Source organism: Arachis ipaensis, chromosome B02, assembly GCF_000816755.2.
Source record: "Arachis ipaensis cultivar K30076 chromosome B02, Araip1.1, whole genome shotgun sequence".
NCBI classification, from domain to species: Eukaryota; Viridiplantae; Streptophyta; class Magnoliopsida; order Fabales; family Fabaceae; genus Arachis; species Arachis ipaensis.
The window spans coordinates 59,951,184-59,979,071 of NC_029786.2; the positions used below are offsets into that span (position 1 = coordinate 59,951,184).

General features: G+C 37.9%; 1 pseudogene; it reads left to right on the forward strand.

The window, feature by feature from the left end:
* The window catches only part of LOC110269231, a 57,024-nt pseudogene that overhangs the window by 3,862 nt on the left and 25,274 nt on the right, over positions 1-27,888 (forward strand).

Consider the following 27,888-nt stretch of genomic DNA (forward strand, 5'->3'; position numbering starts at 1 on the left):
TCCCAATAACGTGTGCAAAGGACCTAGAGGCAACGTTGGTGGCAACGTTTGTGCCACTAACGTTGAGGTTAACGTGGCTTTACTTAGGAATGTTAGTGAGAAAGTTGAATGTCACTAACGTTCTCGAACTCATATTTTCACTAAACGTTAACAACCCTAACGTCCTGAGCTAAAATCTTTGCCCACTTCACACTTTCTCTCTGCAAGTAAAGCCAAGCCCAAATGAAGAAGAGAACTGCTTCAAACTCAAGATCCAAAGGCCCAAGACTTGAAGAGCCAACTAGAAGATGAGAAGAGTAGTATATATAGGAGTAGCTTTGAATTATTTAAGGGAGTTCCTGGGAGTTGGAAAATAGCATAGAACTACTCCCTGTATTTTAATTTCTCTGCTCTTCTAGTTTTCATCATGTATTCTCCATCTTTGTTTTCATTTTCCAGAGCTATGAACAACTAAACCCCTTTCATTGGGTTAGGGAGCTCTGTTATAATTTGATGGATCAATACTAGTGTTCATTATTCTTCTTCTATCTTTTCTCTTGATTTTACTTGAAAGCTTTCGATCTTCATCCAATTGGGTAGTTATCTTGGAAAAGAAACTATTCATACTTAGATCTCTTCTGAACCTTGGAAGAGGAATGAAGGGATCAAGCTAGAAATGCTTTCTCATGTTGGACCAAATTAGGTTTGGATGGATATGTGACTATAATCCTCTCAATGCTTGATTTGGGAAATGCATGTGGTATAATCAGTGACCATACTTCATCTCTTCTCATGAGCAATTGACCAAGGAATTGGCTATTGATCAAGATTTGAAAGATTGAATTACAAGAAATTGTAATTCAATCCCTTAAGATTGCCAAGGAGATCAATGAGTGCATTGATTAAGGAAGAGATGTAAATGAGATTGATCCGGAGAATGCAACATCTCATAAGCCCAATGAACTTCCCATTTCTGATCTTACCCATTCTCTTTAATTTCTGTCATTTACATTTATGAGCAATTCCCCCATTCCCATTTAAGATTCTGCAATTTACTTTCTGCCATTTACTTTCCCGCATTTAATTCTCTGCAATTTTCAACTCAATTTCTGATTCGCTCAACTAGAACATTCCTCTAATTAAAGTTGCTTGATCAATCAATCCTTGTGGGATTCGACCTCACTCTTTTGTGAGTTTTTACTTGACGACAAATTCGGTACACTTGCCGAAGAAAATTTGTTATGAGACAAGTTTTCCGTGCATCAAGGTGTATGCTTTCTATATTCTCTGACATGGTGGAAAAATTTTTAGAAGTCTTCATGGACGATTTTTCTGTCTTTGGCAATTCATTTGATACTTGCTTGCATCATTTAACTCTTGTATTGAAAAGATTCTAAGAAACTAATCTTGTTTTAAATTGGGAGAAATGCCATTTTATGGTCCCTGAAGGGATAGTTCTTGGGCATAAAGTTTCAAGCAAAGGTATAGAAGTTGATAAGGCAAAAATAGAGATCATAGAAAAGCTTCCTATACCTGTTAATGTCAAAGAAGTGAGAAGTTTCCTTGGACATGGTGGTTTTTACAGGAGATTCATCAAAGATTTTTCAAAAATAGCCAAACCACTGAGCAATCTGCTAGTGATTGACAATCCTTTTATCTTTGATGATAATTGCAAGCATGCATTTGAAACTTTGAAAAGAAAACTCACTACAACACCAATCATCACACCCCCAGATTGGGAATTACCTTTTGAACTTATGTGTGATGCAAGTGACCTTGCAATTGGTACTGTACTGGGGCAAATGAAAGACAAGCTGCATCATGTTATATACTATGCCAGCAAGGTGCTGAATGAAGCATAGAAAAACTATACCACCACTGAGAAAGAGCTCTTGGCAATTATATATGCATTTGATAAATTTAGAAAATACTTGATCGGTTCCAAAGTTATAGTATATACTGATCATGCTGCTCTCAAGTATCTCATATCTAAACAGGATTCAAAGCCAAGGCTTATTAGGTGGGTGTTGCTGCTACAAGAATTTGATATTGAAGTGAGAGATAGAAAAGGGACTGAGAACCAAGTGGCAGACCATTTTTCATGACTATCACCAGAAGCTAGGCAAGATACACCACAACCAGTGAATGAAAAATTACCAGATGAATATCTTCTCCAAATCCAGTAGCCACCTTGGTTTGCTGACATTACAAACTATAAGGTAGGAAGAAAGATCCCTCAAGAGTTCACCAAGTAACAAGTGAAGAAGCTGTGTAATGAAGCCAAAAAATTCTTGTGGGACGAGCCATTCTTGTTCAAGAGGTGTCCAGATGGGATGATCAGAAGATGCATTCCTGAAAATGAGATGAGAGACATATTGTTGCACTGTCATGGTTCAGCCTATGGTGGACATTTTGGGCCAGAAAAAATAGCAGCTAAAGTGCTTCAAAGTGGATTCTATTGGCCGACTATATTCAAAGATGCCAGAGAGTTTGTGCACCAATGCAATGAATGTCAAAGAGCTAGAGGGTTGACAAAGAAGAATGAAATGCCTCCAAACTTCATTTTGGAAGTAGAACTGTTTGAACTCTGGGGCATAGATTTCATGGGCCCCTTTCCTCCATCCTATTCCTTCAAATACATTCTGGTGGCAGTAGAATATGTCTCCAAATGGGTAAAAGCCATAGCAACAACTACCTGTGATGCACCAATTGTTCTTCAATTTCTTAAGAGACATATTTTCACTAGATATGGGGTACCTAAAGGCCTAATTAGTGATGGTGGCAGCCACTTTTGCAACAGACAGATGGAAAAGCTGCTTCACAAATATGGAGTGATTCATAAAGTAGCCACACCATATCATCCTCACACTAATGGCCAGGCTGAATTGGCAAACAGAGAACTGAAAAAAATTCTAGAGAAGATAGTGGGGATCACAAGGAAAGACTGGGCAAAAAAATTGGATGATGATCTGTGGGCATACAGAACAGCATTCAAAACTCCAATTGGGAAGTCACCATTTCAACTAATCTATGGCAAATCTTGTTCACTTTCCTGTGGAGTTAGAACATAAAGCTTACTGGGCCACTAAGCTCCTCAATCTTGACCCTCGAGTAGCAGGAGAGAAAAGGCTATTGAAACTCAATGAGCTAGAGAAATTCATATTAGAAGCTTATGAGAATGCAAAGATATACAAGGAGAGAGCTAAGAAGTGGCATGACAAGAAAATCTTGAAAAGAGAGTTCAAAGCAAGACAGCAAGTGCTCCTATATAATTCCAGGCTCAAGATTTTTCCTGGCAAACTCAAGTCCAAATGGACTGGCCCTTATCTGATAACCAATGTTTTCCCACATGGAAGCCTTGAACTTTTGAATGAAGCAACAAAGGACATAATCACAGCAAATGGTCAGAGAGCTAAGCATTATCTGGGAGGATCTTGGAACAAAGAAGAGAGTGTTCAGGAGTTTGGATGAACAAATAATGGAAGACATCAAGCTAATGACGATAAACAAGCGCTTGTTGGGAGGCAACCCAACCAAAGGTAGTTTTCTTTTCCTAGCTATTTCAATAAAAGGGTTAAGTAGATTTATCTATATTATAAGGAGCTAAGTTTGGTGTTGCACACCAAAACAATTTAAGGGTGAATGAAGGGTGCTAAGTTTGGTGTTCCACCAAAAATTTCATTTAAAAACACATTTCAACCCAGTGCATAAATGGTTATTATCTCCAAACAATCAGGGAAACTACTCAACCATTGTCTGTTTTCTAGTTTTTTATTTTTACTCCCTTCAGTAAAGGCACAATGTTTCATATATGGTTGATCTGTTGCATAAGAGGTATTAGCAAGGGACTAAGTTTGGTGTTCACACACCATAGTAAGTTCAAAAGCCTACAAACATTCATGCATATTGACCATTTTTCAAGTGCTTGGGAGACAAGCAACTTTCACTGCCAGTGCATAAAACTATTTAACTTTTTGGTAGGACTATACATCATCATCAAGAAAAGCATAAAAGCTGAAAAGGAGGATGAAAGACTAAGCAAGAGGATACCAAATGTAACAACCCGGATTTTCGAGTACATGAGATCTTTTCTGAAAGTACGGATTTTTCCGGAAGATCAGTAAAGGGAACACCTCTGTTATATCATCAAGCATCTCAATCCTCATTATCATTATGTCATCCTTAAGTTAGAACCTCCTCTGAGGCAAGCTCGATAATGGAATCGTGAAGAACCTTGTTTTTGAACCGTATCGGTTGGCAGTTTTGATTCTGATTTTCGTAAATAGTGTCTATTTGATGAACTGAACTCGATTTACGAGAGGAGAGAGATAATAGTATAATATTATCATTATATTAGTATTAGAAAATGCTTGAATGACATTATAAGGTTACCTGGTCTGTTTTTGTTAAAAACAGAAAATCGGTTTAACCGGGTTTACGGTTTACTGGTGCAGCTTAGCACCAGCACTCTCTGATGAATTTAGCAATGCTAAGGCCTCATTATACATGTTCTATTCTCATAATAAATATGTTACTAGTGTCATTTATGCTAGTAGCTCAGAAAATAATTTTTATACATGTTTTTACAAGTGTTCCGATACACCTAGTTTTAGTAGTTGTACACCAGAGATATTTTAATATTATTTTAATCCACCTCCAAGCCAACCAATCACAACTCACCTTACACCCCCAAGAACTCCAAGTCTGTCTCATTTCATCATTTTGGACGAAAATAACAAGAGAGAAAAGAGAGAAACTTTCATGAACACTTAATCTTCAAAGCTTGATTTCTTCTGAACTAAAACTCAAATCAAAACTTCGATTTCACCAAAATGATCCTCTCTTCTTCCTCTGCATAACCATGTAACTTATCAAGGATGGAAATAAGGTGATTTGGCTGTCTCCCTCCCATTTCAATTTGGTTTTCAAGGAAAACCATGCAAAACATGTGTTTTCTTGATGTTCTTCCTTAGGAATCATGCTTAACTTTACTTGAGGTCCAAGAAACGTGAATCTACAGCAAGTCTAAGGTGAGATATCTCTTCCTAACATACTGAGTGAGTTTTGGTCAGTTGAGAGTTTTGGATTTAAAGTTGTTCTTGATGTGATTTAGGAGGAAAAAGTGCTTAAGGACCACCTGAAAGTTTAACCGAATTAGGAGCAGCAAAACCAGGTAGGGATTGACGAATTTAATCTTGATTTATTGTGTTTGAGTTGTGTGATTATGATATGGTTTGGCTGTGCTTGAAATTGATTGTTTGTATGAGTAATTCTTGTTGAAATTTTGGTGAAAATTTGATGAAATTTGATGAAATTCAAGCTATGAATGTGTGTTCTTGGAGCAGCTGGTAAATGAAACCCTAGGCCCTAAATTGGGGTTCAATTTGTGTTAAAATCATGTAGAAAAGATGAGGTTTTAGTGGCTGGGAATTTATTTTGAATTTTGGTAAAAATCGGTTGCTGAAAAGACTGAAAAAAGGGTAAAAACAGAGAAAGAATTTGAAGAATATACGAAGAACATGAAGAACACTTTAAGTGTGGTGAAGAATAATGAAGAACACCTTTTTGATCCATAAAAGGGAAAGGAAGTAAATATTTTGGTGTTTGAGGGGTTATTTTGTAATTTCTGAAAGTTAGGATGGTTAAAGTAGAAATATTAAAAGTTACTGAGGTAAAAAGTTAATTTTAAAGGTTAAAAGGTAAAGGCAAGGTAATTTTCGAAAATTTAGTATTAAAATAATAAAAAATAATAAAATATTAAATAATAATATTTAATTAAAAATAATATTTTAATAAAAATAATAAAATAATGCGAAAAAGGCAGTTTTCTGTAAAAGCTTTAGAAAGCCAACTTTAAGTGCAGAATCTCATAATTATCTTCATAAAACACTTAGGGAGTGGTAATAACATAATAGTGAGGCAAAGATAAAGAAAAGATAAAAACCAAAGAAAAAGTCTGTAAAATTTTAATGACAGAAAAACAGATAGAGACTAGTGAACGAACTAGGGCAACTTAGTTAGTACTTGAGTTGCGACTAGGGTTAGGTGTTATATGAAAATTTAAACTGTTTCAGTATAGACTTAATGAACCTATACCTGGGACAGGCTAACTATTCATACCAAAATTTACATAAGCTTTAAATACACATGTTAAACAGAGAAATCAGTGCAGAATAAAGTAACACAGAGCATAGAGTAACCAGAGTAAAGTAAAGAGATACAAAGAGAAAAGAATAATATGATAAAGAGAAATGGTTTGAGCCAGGATATTGTAAAAGTGAAAGATGTAAAGTTTGTACAGTATGATTGAACAGAGAAAGAAAGAGGTACTGCATAAGAATGTGAAAATGATGATGAATAATGAGAATGATGATGAATTATGATAATGAGAATGATTATGTAATGATCTGCTGCATGAAGGCAGTAAGATAGATAGTGGTACGACCACAGAACGTTTTCCAGTGTTACACAGCTATTGAGAGCTGTACCTGCAACTGATAACCTGGGATCACTTGCAGAGGATATTAATTCATACACGGCTAGAATGCCGCACCTGTAAGGCAAGGATTGCTTATAGAGAATATGATTTCATACACGGCTGGAATGCTGCCACCTTTAAGGCAGAGTTTGCTTACAGAGGATATGACGCATACGTCGGTTAGTGAGAACTGTACCTATGCTGACTGGAAAACCATACCCGTTTCAGCTGCTTTGGGTTACGTCGGGAGCGGGTAGAAACTGACAGATGAGCTCATTACCTGCGCTAGGGCTAGACATGCATCATACTTGGTTGCACATTTCCTTTGTTATGATTGTGGTATGAATGTATGCTTTCCTTGTTTGTAATCCATTCTCTGCGTTTGTGTTATTTTCTTGTATTCTTCTGTTTGTGTTTTGCTATCTGTTTTCTCTATCTTCTCTACTTATCTGTGTTTTCTAATTACTGCTTCTTTGTATTCTGCTAATAGTCTGCTAAACAACATAGAATTAATGAACGTAACTAATAACCCCGACCCTACTAAGAACTCCCCAGTTCTTACCCCTTCCCCCTTCAGATGGAAGTAAGAGTACCTTACCATAGTTCGCTGATGACCGTTCGCAAGAAGAGGATTCTGCTCTAGATAGTCTTCTGAGTCTAGGGTGAATATCATTCTCTAATTATATGTATATACTGTGATACCAACCAACGTCTGCACCCCATTCGTATGCGCACTTTAACCTAAATCCTGTGTACGAGATTCCTATTGTGTTGCTACTTCATGAGGTACCAGAGAGACGTCCTGTGGAAAAGTCTGATCGTACAGAAGAGTAGCAGATGATGTTCTATCTTTTGATGACGTTCCACCTGACTTGAGTTTTGAAGACCTAGAACGTACTTTCCTTCGCTTTAGTAGTTTAGAGGGACTAGGTGAGTATAGAGTCTAGGCTAGCCTAGATGCCAGCTTAGGGACCTCTTGAACAGGTTAGGACCTGGGATGTTGTATGTATATACATGTATATAGATATTATTTAGCTATATCTAGGGGTGTTCTAACTAACAGTCTATATTCTAATATAGGCTTTAACACCGAATGTTGTCAACTACTTGTGATGTATTTATGTGTGGTTGTTTATAACTGTTTTATCTGTTATTATTTGTGAATTGATTATAATTGGACATGAATGAGAGTTCGTCCAGTTGCTAGGAAAGGTCTTCCTAGAATGAGAGTAGCACTCTTGTGCTCTTCCATTTCCAGCACCACAAAGTCAGTGGGAAAGGTGAATGGCCCAACCCTGACGATCATGTCTTCAATCACGCCTGATGGGTATTTAATGGAGCCATCAGCAAGTTGGAGACATATCACCAAGCTTTCTGATAGTGGATGCAGGTATTAGATTGATGCTTGCCCCAAGATTCACATAAAGCTGTCTTGGTGCAATTACCCTCTAATGTGCACGGTATCAGAAAGCTCCCGGGATCCTTAAGCTTTTCTGGGAAGCTTTTCAGAATGACTGCACTACATTCTTCAGTGAGGAGAACTCTTTCAGTTTCTCTCCAATCCTTCTTATGACTCAAGATCTCTTTCATGAACTTGGCATAAGAGGGTATTTTCTCAAGTGCCTCTGCAAATGGAATCTTTATTTCAAGAGTCCTGAGATAGTCTGCAAAGCGAGCAAATTGCTTATCCTGCTCCTCTTGGTGGAGTTTTTGAGGATAAGGCATCTTGGCTTTGTATTCCTCAACCTTAGTTCCTGCAGGTTTATTTCCTACAGAGGTTGTTGGAGAAGCCTTTTTAGAGGGGATGTTATCAATACTTGTGTGTGTCTGATCCCTCACTGGCATTTGAATGCCAGAGTTAGAAGCTGGAGTGGCGTTGGACGCCAACTCCTTACTTGTTCCTGGCATTTGAACGCCAGAACTGAGCTTCAATTGGGGGTTTGATGCCAAATCCCTGCCTATTTCTGGCGTTTGAACGCCAGAGTTATTCCTCTCTGGGCTCTTACTGTCCTCAGAGGGATTTTGAATAGCAGTTTGTTCACTTCTTGGCTTCCTGTTGCCTTGAAGTGAGGTATTTAATGTTTTCCCACTTCTTAATTGAACTGCTTGGCACTCTTCTGTTATTTGTTTTGATAACTGCTATTCTGTTTGCTTCAACTGTACTTCCATATATAGATTAGCCATTCTTGTGTCTTGTAGTATCTCCTTGAATTCGGCCAACTGTTTTGTTAGAAAGTCCAATTGCTGATTGAATTCAGTAATTTGTTCTGCAGGACTGAGTTCAGCAGTTACTGTTTTAGCCTCTTCTTTCCTGGAAGATTCACTGCTTAGGTATAGATGCTGATTACTGGCAACTGTATCAATAAGCTCTTGAGCCTCTTCAATTGTCTTTCTCATGTGTATAGATCCACCAGCTGAGTGGTCTAGAGAAATCTGAGCTTTCTCTGTAAGCCCGTAATAGAAGATGTCTAACTGCACCCATTCTGAAAACATTTCAGAGGGGCATTTTCTTAGCATCTCTCTGTATCTCTTCCAGGCATCATAAAGAGATTCATTATCTCCTTGTTTAAAGCCTTGGATATCTAGCCTTAGCTGTGTCATCCGTTTTGGAGGGAAGTATTGATTCAGAAATTTTTCTGACAGCTGTTTCCATGTCCTTATGCTAGCCTTAGGTTGGTTATTTAACCACCTCTTAGCTTGGTCTTTTACAGCAAATGGAAATAGTAATAATCTGTAGACATCCTGATCTACTTCCTTATCATGTACTGTGTCATCAATTTGTAAAAATTGTGCCAGAAACTCTGTAGGTTCTTCCTGTGGAAGACCGAAATACTGGCAACTTTGCTGCACCATGATCAAGAACAACTTGAAGATTAAGAAAGAACAATGAACACAAATTCGAAAATTTAAAAGAAAATAAAAACATGCAATTGACACCAAACTTAAAATATAAAACTAAACTCAAATAGAAAAACTCAATTATTAGTAAAAAAAAGAGAATTTCGAAAAAAAATTTTGAAAAAGAAAATAAGGATTCTAAAATTTTAACAAGAACAATAATAAAAGACTCTAAGACAAAACATAGATTAATAAAGAAAAATAAAAATTTTGAAAGATTTTTGAAAAGAAAGTAAAAGACTCTGACCCAAAAGACAAAATCTTCCTAATCTAAGCAACAGGATGAACCATCAGTTGTTCAAACTCGAACAATCCCCGACAACGGTGCCAAAAACTTGGTGCATAAATTGTGAATCACACTTTTCACAACTCGTACCACTAACCAGCAAGTGCACTGGGTTGTCCAAGTAATACCTTACGTGAGTAAGGGTCGAATCCCACGGAGATTGTTGGCTTGAAGCAATCTATGGTTATCTTGTAATTCTTAGTCAGGATATTAGTTATGATTATCAGTTTGAATTGAGAAAAATAAAAGAGTATGAATTAAATACTTGTTATGCAGTAATGGAGAATATGTTGGAGTTTTGGAGATGCTTTGTCTTTTGAATCTCTGCTTTCCCCTTGTTTTCTTCTTCACGCACGCAAGGTTCCTCCTATGGCAAGCTGTGTGTTGGTGGGTCACCGTTGCCAATGGCTACCATCCGTCCTCTCAGTGAAAAAGGTCCAGGTGCGCTGTCACCGCCCGGCTAATCATCTGTCGGTTCTCACTCATGCTGGAATAGGATCCGTTGGTCCTTTTGCATCAGTCACTACGCCCAACCTTTGTGAGTTTGAAGCTCGTCACAGTCATTCAATCCCTGAATCCTACTCGAAATACCACAGACAAGGTTTAGACTTTCCGGATTTTCAAGAATGCTGCCAATGGATTCTAGCTTATACCACGAAGATTCTGATTAAGGAATCCAAGAGATATTCATTCAATCGAAGGTAGAACAGAGGTGGTTGTCAGGCACGCGTTCATAGGTTGAGGATGATGATGAGTGTCACGGATCATCACATCCATCATATTGAAGTGCGAATAAACATCTTACATAGAAACAATCGTGTTTGAATAGAAAACAGAAATAGTTGCATTAATTCATCGAAACACAGCAGAGCTCCTCACCCCCAACAATGGAGTTCAGAGACTCATGCCGTCAAAGAGTACAAAGTTCAGATCTAAAATGTCATCAGTTGCAAAATAAATCTCTAAAAGTTGTTTAAATACTAAACTAGTAACCTAGGTTTACAGAAAATGAATAAACTAAGATAATTGGTGCAGAAATCCACTTCTGGGGCCCACTTGGTGTGTGCTAGGGCTGAGACTTAAGCTTCTCACGTGCCTAGGCTGTTTCTGGAGTTGAACGCCAGGTTGTAACCTGTTTCTGGCGTTCAACTCCAATTTGTAACCTGTTTCTAGCGTTTGACGCCAGACTGCAACATGGAACTGGCGTTGAACGCCAGTTTACGTCGTCTATCCTTGAGCAAAGTATGGACTATTATATATTTCTAGAAAGCCCTAGATGTCTACTTTCCAACGCAATTGAGAGAGCGCCATTTGGACTCTTGTAGCTCCCAAAAATCCATTTCGAGTGTAGGGAGGTCATAATCCAACAACATCTGCAGTCCTTTTTCAGCCTGAATCAGATTTTTGCTCAGCTCCCTCAATTTCAGCCAGAAAATACCTAAAATTACAGAAAAATACACAAACTCATAGTAAAGTCCAGAAATGTGATTTTTATTTAAAAACTAATAAAAATATAATAAAAACTAACTAAATTATACTAAAAACATACTAAAAACAATGCCAAAAAGCGTATAAATTATCCGCTCATCAGTTAGTAAGCTCAAAAAATAAAAGCTGCAGGATAGGATGTCTCCTTGTAGTGTGAACTTAGTTACTGTTATAAAGCAAGAAGGAAAGGAAGAAAAGCCAAGAATTGACAACCAAAAAAAATGAAAAAAATAGATAATAAGGCTAGACACAAATAGCTTGGACCTTAGGACACATGCCTATGATGCAATTGTATTAGGATCTGCTTAGATTATTAGGTTCTGAGGAGTATTTTAAAACTTGGTAACTTGGATTAACTAATCCGGGATTACCAACCGAAAATCCACCATCAAGAGTAACCTAATTACAAAGCATTTAGTGACCCAAAGAGGTGCTGGGCATCAATGTCTTAGGATGAATTCTGAGCCAAGTGTCTGTAGTAAATAGGTGTTGAATTGAGCCAAAGAGCTTCTGCAACACTTAGCTACAATTGAAAAACAAGCTTCTAAAGCAAAAGAAAGAAAGAAAAAGTTAACATGGATCAATAAAGAATAAGGCATTATAGCAGTAGTTCTAGTTAACACTCAAAGATACATTTCTTGATTGACAGCTGATAATAAGTGAGCTGCATTCTGTCTGCATAAAACCCCAGGAACCAAATTCAATTACCTGCTAAATAAGGACATATAGGCTTCTCTATTTTCTCTCATTTCTTCTCATGTTTTAATGCTTGCTTGGGGACAAGCAAGATTTAAGTTTTGTGTTGTGATGACAAGTCATCTTATGCTAGTTTTACAAGCATTTTTCATTTGTTTCATTAGGTTTTATGCACTTTCTTGCACAATAAGTAAGTGGTTGGAGTGGAATTTCATGATTATTGTGATTCAATCAAATATCATTTATTTTATACAAAATCATGACATTTATGCAAGAACTAAGTGATTATTATGATTGATGCAAATTCTTGTGATTTTGGTGAAACTTTGATTGATTGTTTGGTTGGTTTCAGGTGAGAAAATGAAGAAAAGAAGAAGCCATGCAGTATAGCGTTGCGTTCAAATAATGAACGCCACGCTCACTTGCGACGCGTACGCGTAACGGACTCTTACGCATCAGGGATGGATTTTTGAAGATCCACACGTACGCGTGCATGACGCGTACGCGTGGAAGTGGTTGACACTCATTTTTGAAGAGAGCGCTACGTTTGATTACTCAGTATTTTTGGGCAAGATTTGAAATTGGAGGCAAAATTCTGGAAATGACGCGCACGCGTGCTTGACGCGCATGCGTCGATGGTGGATTTGGAAGGAATCATGCGAATGCGTGAGTGATGCTGAAGAAAGGAATTGGTATTTGCTACCCACGCGCACGCGTGGAAGACGCGCACGCGTGGGCAGCGTTCACTAAGCCAACGTAGTGCTCACTAAGTTAACGCTATCAACGACGCATATGCGTGAAAGGGGCGCGTGAGCATGTTTAGAGCTGAAGACTAATAGTGACCTGCACGCGTACATGACGCGCACGCGTCGATGAGAAAAGAGGCAAAAGGACGCGCATGCGTGGATGAATGAACGCTGCGCTCACTTAGAGAACGCAACGTTCTCCTGGAGGCAACAATGAGGAGCCATTTTGATCTACTTCTTCATAGGCCAAAAAGCCCACTCCAAGTACTGGAAGACTAAATTGGAAAGTGTATAAATAGAATAACATTTGATTTCACAGGGAGCTCTCTTTTAGTTTTCATTTTTTTAGAATTTTAGAATTGAGATCAGATCTGAATTTTCCCTTTCTATTTTGCTTTCTCTTTTCTGCAACTATTACTTTCTGTTTTGGGTCTTTTGATTTCAGATTGAAGAATTCTTCTAAATTTCTTCATCTTGGAGCTTTCTTTTATTGTTCCTTTGATATTTTTATGAGTTGGAGATCTGATCATAGTTTACTTTCTATTTTTCTTTCTTCTGCAATTTCTTCTTCCTGTTCTGTTAAGAGAGCAATTGAGATCTAAATTTCTTTTCTGTTTCATTATTCTTCTACAATTGTCAATTTCTCACTTAGGATTTTGAGATTAATCTAAGTTTTCTTTCTGTTTTATCTTCTTCTACAAATTCTTCATTTCTGTTTTGGTACTAAAATCCTTATTGATCTATTTTCTGCATTTCTTCATCTAAGAGTTCTCTAATTCACTGTAATTTACGTTTTCCAGTTCAGTTTTGATTTCCAATACCCAAATCCCTTTAATCTTCATGCAATTTAAGTTTCCTAGCAATTTAGATTCTGCAAGTTAAATTTCTTGCACTTTAAGTTTTAGTTATTTACTTTTCTTGCAATTTAAGTTTCAGCTCTTTTAATTTCCTTCACTTTAAGTTTCTTCAATTTACCTCTTCTGCACTTTAAGATTCTGCCAATTTTCATTCTGCACTTTGTTTACTTGTAATTTAGTTCTTGTAAATCGAATTTCACCAAAAATTATCAAATATTTGCTTAACTAAATTCATCACCATACTAAAGTTGCTCAATCTATCAATCCCTGTAGGATCGACCTCACTCTTGTGAGTTATTACTACTTGATGCGACTCGGTACACTTGCCGGTGAGTTTGTGTGGAATCGTTTTTCCCTCATCAGCTACCAACACTTCTCTTTCCACCATGCACCAACCCAAGAAAGACCATGAGTTGGTAGTTCGTCTCCAAGATAGCATTTTGATGGGGGCCAATGAAGCTCATAGGTGAAATTTCCACCCACTCAATATGTTCTTGGTTGACAACTCCTTCCTTACCAACCTCTTCCTCCTCTTCCCCATCACTCACATCATAACAAGGAGGTCGTGAGAAGTCTACCTCCATATCTTTCTCAAGCTCAAGGGGAAGAGGTTCATTAGGATCCTTAAGGGGATTGATCAAGGAAGACAAAAAATCATGAATGATGGAATCCTCATCTTGATCAATCTCCCTCAATTCTCCCCTTCTCTCCTCCAGTTCACATACTCCACCTTCCCCCTCTTGTTGCATGTCATGACATAACTCTTATTCTTTCCCTTGGGGCTCCACCTTCTTCTCTTCTCTACGCCCTTCAATTATTTCCTCACATCCTCTAAGAGAAATATCTTGATCGGATGAGCATAGAAGAACCAAGCGGTTCACTGCTTCGGCTATGGTAGCCACGAATTGACCTTGTGTCCTTCGAAATTCTTCTTGCTCTCGAAAAAAGGCTTGAAGGTCTTGATCTTCTTGAGACAAGGGTGGGAAAGCTTCACATTAGGGTGAAAAAGGGGTTTTATTGTTTGGGAGTAGGGTTGTATATATAGGAGGTGATTCATGTTAGTAGGTTTCTTGAAGTGGTATATAAGGAGGTGTATGGTGGTGATGGTGTGGTGTTTGAAAATATGGTGATCGAGGGTTATGTTGGGAGTATGGGTCATAGGCACATGGTGGTAGAGGTGTATAATCAAGATGAAATCCACTATATCCTTGGGTTGGTTATGTGCATTAGGAAGGGTATGGTTCATTGTAGTTTGGAGGAGGTTGCTCCTTCCAAAACAGATGCTCTAATCCCATGATGCAATCCAAAATTGAAGTTATCAAACCCTACAAAATGATCACAACCAAACTCCAAACCAAGAGGGTGATAACTCATAGAGGAAATTGAAAATAACAACTAAAGACATCAATTAACAAAATAAACAAAATCCTAATTACCAACAAAAGCAAACAAGCAACCAAAAAGTATCTATTCACACAATGGACATATTTACAACAACCAAAATATAGCACTCATGACGCTAGCTCCCCGGCAACGGCGCCAATTTGATAGAAGAGAATTTATGCCAATTCGAAAAACTAGATAAAGTAATTCCGTTGTGAGTATAGTCCAAACCGACAATGGATCCTCTCAATCAAAATTCAATTCAAGATAATGTCACAATTCAAACCAATTTATAACCGAGAGTATTTCGACTCTCGGGTCGTTCTCCCTAGGAACTAATGCCAATAAGTGCACAATTTTGGTTGTAGAGGGAAAAGGGGTTTTCAATGATTGCAATAAACAAATACAGAGATAAAAAAACTAGACAAAATTACAATTAATAAACTAATGGAAGAACAAAAGAACTATGTATGCAATATGGACAAGTAAAGCTATGAAGTAATGAAAAAGTAGTTCCAAACATAAATGAAACCTTGACTTGGGATGAGTTATGGAATCCCTTCCTTGCCATAACCACAACTATGATAATTATCATGAGTTAATTTCGCCTAGTTAACCACAAACATCGAGGAGTAAGTCAAGCAAGCATAATTGACCTTAATCCATAAATTCTAACCAACTTACAAAACTAGTTGATAAAAGGCTAGCTTTAATGGAAACAAGAATCAACTAACTTCCCAAGAACTATCACTAAATGTTGGACATTATGGCTCCAGTAATCCATAGACTCATTTTCCCCCAAGCCAAGGGGAGGAAATTATCCCATAATGAAAATTGGCATTTCATCAAACACATAAAGGGCATAAACATAAAATATGGCAAAATTGGGAAAATCATGAAAGCTATGAAGAATAAATGATAACAAGCAACAAAAACAACTCCACAAACATAAAATAAGCATCAAACATCAAATTCAACAATTGGAAATCCAAAATTGCAAAGCTATGTAAATAAGGACAAGAGAAATTGAAATAGATGAAAGTGTAGGATAAATAATGTAATTAACGGAGAAATTAAAGAAATACTTACAATGCAATTGCTAGAATCCAAAATCAAACTTGAAGTATAAAATGCTACAAAAACCTAATTAAACTCTAAGAGAAAATTTCCTATTCTACACTACTCCTACTCCTACTATGTAAAACTATCAAAAATTATGTTTAAGTCCTAATGCCTTCATATGTGGTGTTGCTCCCTTCATATAGCCCTTGATTTAAGCCTCAAGCCTTTAGAAATGGGCCAAGGAAGCCCCAAAATCGCGAGTGCACGTGCATTTTTAATGAAGGCACGCACTGGGACCTGTGCGGATGCACAGATGTGTGCGTCCACACACTTAGCTGAATTTTCTCTTGTGCGTACGCACAGATGGTTGTGTGCATGCACACTTCGCGATGCTCTGGATTCGCTCTGCTTAGGTTCTCATGCGTACGTACAAGTAGCTGTGCGCATGCACGCATGCTGATTTCTATTTTGTGCGTACGCAGACATCTCTATGCATATGCACGCATGGCTGAGCTCTCCTCCTTTATTTTCTTCATGCTTTCTCCCAATTGCATGCTCCTCTTCCATTCCCACCAAGCCATTCCTACCTTATTCATCTGAAATCACTCACAAATAACATCAAGGTATCAAATGGAATAAAAATAGACAAAATAGGCATAAAAGAGCATATTTTCACATTTAGGCATGATCTAGAGAGAAAATACAAAAGTATGCTATTTTGAGGCTTAAGTGTGAGTTCATGTGCTAGAATCCATCCAATTTGAGTCAAAATATACCAAAAAATATGGGCTCATCACCGCTCCAAGGAGAGTTACTCTTAAGGAAGCCGGTGCTCCGGACTTTGTTCTTTAATCGCTTCAGGTGCGTTATCCAGAATTAAACGCTAATTTTGAACTCAAGACCGCTTTGATTCATCTTCTACCCAAGTTTCATGGACTCCCCGCCCAAGGTCCTATTAGACACCTTAGAAACTTTCAAGGTGTATGCTCAACAACTAGGCGGGAGGGTTCCAATGAGGTTGCTATTTGGTTGTTTGCTTTCCCATTCTCCCTAGAGGGAAGAGCCAAAGATTAGTTCTACAATTTGCCCAATGAGATTGTCAGTAATTAGAATTTGCTTAGAAGGGAGTTCTTAGATAAATTCTTTCCTCCAGAGGTGACGGATAAATTGAGGAAAGAAATTTCATGCATTGTCCAAGGTGAAATGGAAACTCTATATGAGTATTGGGAAAGATTTCGAAGACTACTTGACTCATGCCCCCATGATGAATCCATATTTGATGATGATTTTTGGTTAGAATTGGATGGATTTTCATCATATAAACTTGCACTTATTCCCTTGAATAGCATGCTTTTGAACTTTCCTTCCAAATTGCGCTTGATTATGAAAATGCGCTCTTTTGTGCCTATTTAATCTATTTTCATTCCATTTGCCTTCCATTCGATGCCTTGATGTTGTTTGTGAGTGGTTTCAGGTGTATAAGGTAAGAATGGATTGGAGAAAATGGAAGAAGAGCATGCAAAGTGGAGGAAACATGAAAAATCAAAGGAGATGAGCTCAGAGATGTGTGCGTGCGCACAGCTACCTGTGCGTACGCACAGCCGGCCAATCAGAGTGCGTGGAGTATTTCGAGCGCGTCGCACGTCCAACCAAGCATCGCGTAGTCTGCATGCGCACAGTCCCTTGTGCATACGCACAGGCCTGGATTTATCGCGAGGGGTGCGGACGCACGCATCTGTGCGTCCGCACAGGTGTCTGCACATGACTTCATTAAAATAGCACGTGACTCATGAATTGGGGCCTTTAGAGGCCCATTTCTGAAGTCTTCTAGCTCATGATGGAGGGGGAATGAACAACATAACATAGCATATCATTAGTATAGTTTTAGGAGTAGTAGTAGGAAGCTTTAGTTAGTTTTTTCTCTAAGTTTTTCATCATCTCTATTAGGGTTTCACATTCAAGTGCCATTTCCATTTTTGATCTTGGATTTTGCTAGCTTTCATTGTAAGTATTCTCTTGTTATTACTTTTTATAGTTACATTGTCATTACTCTTTCTTCTAATTCAAGTTATAGTTCAATTTTGCTTCTCTCTTACAAATTTAATTTCTTGTTGATGAATTTGATGTTTGATGTTTATTTCATGCTTCCTTGTGTTGTTCTTATTGATTGAGATCAATTGTTGCTTTTAGTTTCAAGCCTTTTCTCTTTTTCTCCATGTTTAAGGTTTATGCCCACCAAGTGTTTGACAAAATGTCAAACATGGTTTTAGGCTAAATTTTTGGTTCTTGGCTTGGGTAAAGTAAGCAATTGGGTTTCTAGAGTTGCAATGTCCAAAATTTAGTTTCAATTCTTAGATCGTTAATTGTTCTTGTTCCCACTATCGCTAAGTTGTTGCTAAGCCAATTAGCAAGCAATTTAGGATTTGTGGGTTGGGAACACTTATGCTCATTTAACTTACCTTCCGATGTGAGGGTTGATCAAGTGAGATTAATCCATCATAATTGTCATAGATGTGGTTCCAACAAAGAAAAGACCCTTAGCTCACTCTAAGCCAAGACTCTTTTTTATGCTTTTAATCCGTCATACATTTCTATGTTAATCTCTTTTATACTTTACTTGTTTATATTACATAGTCGGTTCTTTAATTTCTTTATTTGTTCAATCATTACAATTTTGCATGTTCTTTTATTGCTTTATGTGTTCATTTCCTTAATGACAAACCTTTGATCACTACAACCGGATTGGCATACTCATTGCTCTAAAGTACTCCTTAGGAGACGACCCGGGAGTCAAATACTCTCGGTTTTAAATTAGTTTTGAATTGTGACACACCTTGTGAACCTCTAATTTGATCGGTGGCCAAACTTATTGGGTTAGGACTATACTTACAACGCTAATCCCATTTTTTGGATAACCGAGTTTCTAATCCTATATATGCATATTAGCTCCACCCCACATCAAATTTTGGTGCCGTTATCGGAGAGTTCACTTTAAGTGCAATGAGTGCTACAATTTTGGTTGTGTAAATATGTGAATAGTGTGAATATTTGACTTTTGGTTTGCTACTTAGCACTAATTGTAGATATTACTTTTCTCTTTGGTAGGATGTGCCTCTATCTTAGTATTGATAGCAACTAACACCTTTTGTTTGTTTAGATCTGCACAAGTGGATATAATTAGAACATATATACTCATTGGTTCATTGCTTTTGTTGATATCATTGCGTTTTATTTTTCCTATTCATCATGAACTATCACCCTTTTGGCTTGGAGTCTGGTTGTTATCATGTTGCAGGGGGTAGCAATTTGAGGAAGGGTCACAAGCAGTCAACTCTTGGCAACAAGGACCGTTGCAAGGGCCCTACGATCTTAATGTCTATCAACCTCTCACACCTAGTGGAATACGTCCTCACCATAACTTTGCCCGTCCATATGCTTATGCTTCATACCCTCAACATGAAATGCGACCATCATACCCTCAAGCTCCTTTACCTTTTCCACCGCCGATTCCCTCTCCATCCATCTACTTACTACCTCACTTGGGACAACCTAGCTTCCACTACCGTCCCACCCCCATTAACTTCCGTTATGGAGAGCCTAGTGATGAGGGAAAAATGATTCCACACAAAACTCACTGGCAAGTGTACCGGGTCGCATCAAGTAGTAATAACTCACAAGAGTGAGGTCGATCCCACAGGGATTGATGGATTGAGCAACGTTATTAGGTGATGAATTTAGTTAAGCGAATAGTTGATGATTTGAGTGAAACTTGATTAACCAAAGTAAAATTGCAAGAAAATAAAAGGGAAAAGGTAAATTGACAAAATCCTAAAGTGCAGAAGAATTAAATTGAGGAAACTTAAAGTGCAAGAAAGTAAAAGAACTAAAACTTAAATTGTAAGAAAGGTAAATAACTGAAACTTAAAGCTCAAGAAATTTAAATTGCTGAATCTAAATTGACAAGAAACTTAAATTGCATCAAGGATAAAGAGATTTGGGTACTGGGATTCAAATTTGAGCTGAAAAATGTAAATTGAAGTAAATCAGAGAACTATGAGATGAAGTGATTCAGATCTGGATCTCTGTAGCAAAACAGAAATGTAAAATTGCAGAAAAATCAAAACAGCAAGAAAGCTTAACTCAATTATCAAATCCTGAAAGAGAAATTGACAATTGCAAAAGAGTAACAAGAACAGAAAGCAAATCTAGATCTCAATTACTCTCTTGACAAAAATAGAAAAGAAGAAATTACAAAAGAAATAAAATGAAAACAGAAAAGAAGATTCAGATCCAAATTCCAATTCTTAGATCTATCAAAAAGAAAATTAAAAGATGATTCTCAGATGAAGAAATTCAGTGGAGTTCTTCAATCTGAATTCAAAACCCAAAACAGAAAATAGAAGTTGCAGAAGAAAGAACAAACAGAAAGAAAACTTAGATCTAATCCCAATTCCCCAAATTCAAAAGAAAATTTAAAAGAGAGCAAAAAGTAAAAGTAAAATAAAATGTGAAGTAAAGGTCTTTTTTCTCAAATTAAAATTGCTCCTATTTATACACTTTCTATTTTCAGTCATTGAGCAATTGGAATGGGCTTTTGATTTGGCCTTGAAGAAGTGGATCTGGATTTGCTTGGTTTAATTGGACCAGGGTGCATTTTGTGCTCCCAGGGAAGCGCTCAGTTCAATTTGTGAACTCTTCGTTCACTCCCTTTGGTGCTCCCCTCACGTGCATTCTTTCTCACAAGCCAGCGTTCTCTTTGTGAACGCTGAGTTCACTTTTTGAGCGCTGCACTTGCTAGACTAGGCGTGCCAATTTTTAGTGTGCAATGTGCCTCCTCTAGCGCTCCTTTTTTGAGCGCTGCGCTCATCCTTTGAGCGCTATGCTTGGTGCGTGCTGCCTTCATTGAGCGCTTCTCCTAGCGTTCCCTTAGTGAACGCTACGTTGAGTGTTTGAGTGTTGCTTAGTGCTCCCTTGGTTGAGCACTTCTCCTAGCGCTCCCTTGGTTGAGTGCTACGCTCAATATTTGAGCGCTCCTTAGTGTGAGAGGGACAAGGCTTCCTCCCAATTGTGAAATCCACGAAAAAGGTGGAAAAGTGAGCGCCACGCTCACTAGAGAAGTGAACGCTAGCTGCTTGTGTTCCAAAGCATGGCGTTCTCTTTCCTAACATAACGCTTTACTGTTTTGCCTCCTCCTTTCTTCATTTCTTCACCTACAAGCAACCAAACAAGCAATCAAAGTCTCACCAAAATTACAAGATCTTTGCATCATTCATAAAATCAATTAATTTTAGCATGAACCTTTTGATTTTGTGTAAAATAAGTGATGTTTGATTGATTCAAAATAATCATGAAAATCCACTCCAATCACTTACTTATTGTGCAAGAAAGTGCAAAAAACCTAATGAAACAAGTGAAAAATGCTTGTAAAACTAGCATAAGATGACTTGTCATCACAACACCAAACTTAAACCTTGCTTGTCCCCAAGCAAGCACTAAACATGAGAAGAAATGAAATGAAACAGAGAAGTATATATATATATATATCCTTATTTAGGAGGTAATTGAATTTGGACCATGGGATTTTATGCAGACAAAATGCAGCTCAATTATTCTTTGCTGATAGATTTGAAATGTCTCTTTGAGGATTCACTAGAGTTGCTGCTATAATTCCTTGATCTTTGATTGATCCCTGTTAGCTCTTTCCTTCTTTCTTTTGCTTAGAAACTTATTTCTCACTGATAGCTCAGTATCAAGTGTTGCAGCAGCCTTTTGGCTCAATTTTTCTCAACACTTCTTCACTATAGACACTTGGCTCACAATTCTTCTTAAGAACATTGATGCCCAGCACCTCTTTGGGTTACTAAATGCTTTGTAACTAGGTTGCTCTTGATAATGGACTTTCGGTTGGTAATCCCGGATTAGTTAATCCAAGTTACCAAGTTTTAAAAGACTCCTCAGAACCTAATTGTCCAAGCATATCCTAGTACAAGAAGCACCACAGGCATATGTCCTAAGGTCGAAGCTATTGGTGTCTAGCCTCATTGTTTGTTTCTTTCATTCTTGTTGCCAATCCTTGGCTTTTCTTTTCTTTTTTTCTTTCTTACTTTTCATTTTCCAGGGATATTCATTAATAAAAGGTTTTATAACAGCAAAAGAGTTGACACTACAAAGAACATTCTATTCTGCAGCTTTTATTATTGAGCTTATCATCCAATCAAGCAATTACCACCACAAGTCTTTATTCTAATTCCTACTACATTGGACAATCACTTTCTATTTCAAACATTTTCTCTTATTGATGCAAAAGGGAAAAAAGACATAAACTAGTGCAGACATCAAAATTTGCATTATTTGAACTAAACATCAAGGTAAACAGCAGCTTCTCATTCAGAACATTTCAAAACAGAGTGAATTTTGTGACAATACAACCTCTCAGGAGTGTCTTGAAGCTTTCCTTTTGTCATCATCATCTTTTACTTTTGCATTTCCCTTGGTGATGATTCTTTTAAGAGGTTGGGTATCTTTTCTGCATAATTATTGGAAGTTGCTTCTTTTTCCAAGCACTTAGGCAGATAGTTAGCATGCATGAATTATTGTAGTTTCTTGAACTTACTTTGGTGAGGGAACACCAAACTTAGTCCCTTGCTACTATTTATGATGCATCAGTTACATGAAACCTTGTGCTTTTGCTAAAAGTAATAAAACTAAAAACTAGAGAACAGACAATGGTTTAGTGGTTTCCCTGATTGCTTGGAGCTAGTAACCATTAATGCAAGGGGTTGAAATGTGTTTTTAAATGAGATTTTTGGTGGAACACCAAACTTAGCATCCTTCATTCACCCTTAAATTATTTTGGTGTGCAACATCAAACTTAGCTCCTTGAAATACAGATAAGTCCACTTAACCTTTTTATTGAAATAGTTTAGGAAAAAAAAAACTACCTCTGGTTGGGTTGCCTCCCAACAAGCGCTCTTTTAATGTCACTAGCTTGACATCCTTCATTATTGCTCAACTTAATTTCTGAATCTCCTTCTCTTTGTCCCAAGGGCCTCCCAAATAATGCTTTGCCCTGTGACAGTTTGTTGTGAAATTACTCTTTGTTGCTTCATCTAGGAGTTCAAGGCTTCCATAAGGGAGAACCTTTGTCACCAAGTAGGGGCCAGTCCATTTGGACTTGAGTTTGCCAGGGAAGACTTTGAGCCTGGAGTTATACAAGAGTACTTGCTGTCCTGGTTTGAACTCCTTGTTTGTGATCCTGTTGTCACGCCATCTCTTAGCTTTTTCCTTGTATATCTTAGCATTTTCATAGGCTTCCGGTCTAAACTCATCCATCTCATTTAGTTGCAGTAGCCTCTTCTCTCCTGCTGCTTGAGAATCAAGGTTGAGGAGTTTAGTGGCCCAGAAGGCTTTATGCTCAAGCTCTACAGGGAGGTGACAAGACTTGCCATATAATAACTGGAAAAGAGACTTTCCAATAGGAGTTTTGAATGCTGTTCTATATGCTCAGAGAGCATCTTCTAATTTTCTAGCCCAATCCTTTCTTGTGTTCCCCACTGTTTTCTCCAAAATCCTCTTCAACTCCCTATTTGCAAGCTCTGCTTGGCCATTGGTCTGTGGGTGATATGGTGTAGCTACTTTATGCATCACCCCATATTTGTGAAGTAGTTTCTCCATCTGTTTATTGCAAAAATAACTACAACCATCACTGACAAGACCCTTAGGCACTCCATATCTAGTAAACATGTGCTTCTTAAGGAATTGGAGGACAATTTGTGCATCACATGTGGTTGTTGCCATGGCTTCCACCCACTTTGAGACATACTCTACTGCTACAAGTATGTATTTGAAAGAATATGAAGGTGAAAAAGGGCCCATAAAGTCTATGCCCCAAAGATCAAAGAGTTCTACCTCCAAGATGTAATTCTGAGGCATCTCATTCCTTCTTGTTAGTCCTCCAGCTCTTTGGCACTCATTGCATTGATGAACAAACTCTCTAACATCCTTGAATATGGTTGGCCAATAAAATCCTCTTTGAAGTACTTTGGCTGTTATTCTTTCTGACCCAAAATGTCCACCATAAGCTGAACCATGACAATGCCATAATATGTCTCTCATCTCACTCTCAGGTACACATTTCCTAATCATTCCATCTGGACACCTCTTGAATAAGAATAGTTCATCCCATAAGAATTTCTTGGCCTCATTGAGCAGCTTCTTCACTTATTGCTTGGTGAATTCTTGGGGAATCTTCCTTCCAAACTTGTAGTTTGTAATGTTTGCAAGCCAGGGAGCTTATTGGATTTGTAAAAGGTGTTCATCTGGAAAGCTTTCCTTCACTGAATATGGAGCTTGGTTAGCTTCTTGTGATAGTTTTGACAAATGGTCTGCCACTTGGTTCTCATTCCCTTTTCCTATCTTTCACTTCAATGTCAAATTCTTGTAGCAGCAACACCCACCTAATAAGTCTTGGCTTTGAATCCTGTTTAGACATGAGATACTTGAGAGCAGCATGATCAGTATATACTATAACCTTTGAACTAATCAAGTATTGTCTAAATTTATCAAATGCATATACAATTGCCAAGAGCTCTTTCTCGGTGGTGGTATAATTTTTCTGTGCTTCATTCAACACCTTGCTAGCATAGTATATAACGTGATGTAGCTTGTCTTTCTTTTGCCCCAATACACTACCAATTGCAAAGTCACTTGCATCACACATAAGTTCAAAAGGTAATTCCCAATCTGGGGGTGTGATGATTGGTGCTGTAGTGAGTTTTCTCTTTAAAGTTTCAAAGGCATGCTTGCAATTGTCATCAAAGTTGAAAGGATTATCAATCATTAGCAAGTTGCTTAGTGGTTTTGCTATTTTTGAAAAATCTTTGATGAATCTCCTGTAAAAACCAGCATGTCCAAGAAAACTTCTTACTACTTTCACGTTAACAGGTATAGAAAGCTTTTCAATGATTTCTATTTTTGCTTTGTCAACTTCTATACCTTTGCTTGAAACCTTATGCCCAAGAACTATCACTTCAGGAACCATGAAATGGCATTTCTCCCAATTCAATACCAGATTAGTTTTTTGGCATCTTTTCAAAACAAGAGTTAAATTATGCAAGCAGGTGTTAAATGAATTGCCAAGGATAGAAAAATCATCCATGAAGACTTCTAAAAATTTTTCCACCATGTCAGAAAATATAAAAAGCATACACCTTTGAAAAGTTGCAGGGGCATTGCATAGCCCAAAGGGCATCCTTCTCTAAGCAAAGACTCCAAATGGACAGGTGAAGGAAGTCTTTTCTTGATCCTTGGGATCCACCACTATTTGATTGTATCCAGAGTACCCATCCAGGAAGCAATAGTATGCATGGCCAGCCAATCTTTCCAGCATCTGGTCAATGAATGGGAGAGGAAAATGATCTTTTCTTGTAGCATTATTCAGTCTTCTATAATCGATGCACATTCTCCACCCCGTCACTGTCCTCGTGGGAATGAGTTCATTCTTCTCATTGAGGATGACAGTCATGCCACCTTTCTTTGGCACTACTTGTACTGGGCTCACCCAAGAGCTGTCAGAGATTGGGTATATAATTCTAGCATTCCATAGCTTCATCACTTCTTTTTGAACCACCTCCTTTATGGTTGGGTTAATCCTTCTTTGGGTTGAACTACAGGCCTTGAATCTTCCTCCAATAGAATTTTGTGCATTCAGATGGCAAGGCTTATGCCCTTGATATCATCAATTGTCCAACCCAAGGCTGTCTTGTGAGCTTTCAACACTTCAATCAGCTTTGTTTCTTCTTCTATGTTCAAGGAGGAGTTTATGATCACTGGCAGGGCCTCTGCTTCTCCAAGAAATACATACTTGAGATGAGGGGGAAGAGGCTTTAACTCTTATTTTGGCTTCTCTTCTGTCTTGCCTTCAGAGGAGATTTTTATTACTTCCTCTTCTATGAAATCTTGTTCCACTTCTGTTTCCTCTTCCTGTTCCTCCTGGTTGTTGGCCTCAAGTAACCCCCTCTCTACTTCTTCCACCATTTTCACCCTCATATATTTTTTTTTCTCAAGGGGGTATTGCATGGCTTTAAAGACATTGATGATCATCTTTTCATCATGCACTCTGAGTGTCATTTCACCTTTCTCTACATCAATTATAGCCCTTGCTGTGGTTAGAAAGGGTCTCCCCAAGATGATTGAGTTGTGTCCTTCTTCCTCCATGTCTAAAATGACAAAGTCAGTAGGAAATATGAATTCTCCTACTTTTACTAACAAATTCTCCACAACTCCATTAGGTATTTTGAGCTATCTGTCAACCATTTAAAGTGACATTCTTGTTGGCCTGAGTTCCTCTATTGCAAGCTACTTCATTAATGAGAGAGGCATCAAGTTGATGTTGGCTCCTAGATCACAGAGGGCTTTGTCCAATGTTCTGTTGCCTATAGTACAAGATAGGATGAAGCTTTCTGGATCTTTGAGCTTTGGTGGAAGACCTCTTTGGATGACAGCACTGCATTCTTGGGTCAAGATCACCATTTCCTTCTCATTTCAGCTCCTCTTCTTGTTGATAAGCTCCTTTAAGAACTTTGCATACAAGGGCATTTGCTCTAATGCTTTAACAAGAAGAATATTAATTTCCAACTGTTAAAAAACTTCTAGAAACTTGGGAAATTGTTGGTCCTTGAGCTCCTTCTGTAATCTTTGAGGATATGGCAGAGGAGGGGTGTAAGTCTTCACCATTTTTCTCAATTCTTGTGATTGCTCCTCATGATTTGCTTTCCCTTCTTTGAAGCTTGTGGCTGTTCCTCTTTCTCCTTGAGCTTTTCTTGATCCTTCTCCCTTAAGTGTCACTTCTTCCTTGCTGCTAACCTCATCATTCTCAACTGTCTTCTTGTTAGTTTCTTTGTCATTTACCAAGGTTCTTCCACTTCTTAATTGGATTGCTTTAAATTCTTCTTTGGTTGGTCTCTCAACTGATGTTTGCTTGGACAATTGTCCAATTTGCCTCTCTAGATTCCGTAGTGAAGCTTCATGGTTTTTACTGGTTAGTTCTTGATGTTTCATCATCTTTTCCATCATTATCTCCAAGTTGGAGATCCTTTGAGATTTTTGGGGTCGTTGGGTTGATTATGGGATGTTGAGGGTGGATGATAGTTATTTTGGTTAGTGGATGGGTTGTTGGGTGGATAGTAGTTAGGTTGGGATTGATTGTTTTGATGGTTTTGATGGTTTGTTTTTGTGGAATTGTTTTGATTTGAGTTTCTTTGCAAAGGCTGTTGGTTTTGGTTGTTCTGTACCTCAAATTTGGGTGGTTTCTCCAGGATGAGTTATAAGTGTCTCCATGGAATTCATTCTGACCAGCACCTTGATTGTGCATAGAGTTAACTTGCTTTTGCTACTGCTTGGTGGGCGAAATTGTGATCACACTTTTCACAACTCTGCACAACTAACCAGCAAGTGCACTGGGTCATCCAAGTAATACCTTACGTGAGTAAGGGTTGATCCCACGGAGATTGTCGGCTTGAAGAAAGCTATAGTCATCCTGTAAATCTTAGTCAAGAGGATTCAAATGGTTATGAGGTTTTGATAATTAAAAAATAAATAAAACATAAAATAAGATAAAGTTACTTATGTAATTCATTGGTGGGAATTTCAGATAAGCATTTGGAGATGCTTTGTTGCTTCTGAATCTCTACTTTCCTATTTCCTTCTTCCAATCATGCGTGCTCCCTTCCATGGAAAGCTGTATGATCCTCTCGGATGAAAAATACCAGGTACGATCTCTTTACGGCTAATCAACTATCGGATTTCTCGTCACGGATGAAAAATACCATGTACAGCTACCATACGGCTAATCATCTGTCGGTTCCCGCTAGCGTCAGAATAGGATCTCTCTATCCTTTTGTACACTATCACAGCGCCCAACATTCGTAGGTTTGAAGCTCGTCACAGTCATCCCTTCCCAGATCCTACTCAGAATACCACATACAAGGTTTAAACTTTCCAGATCTCAGGAATGCT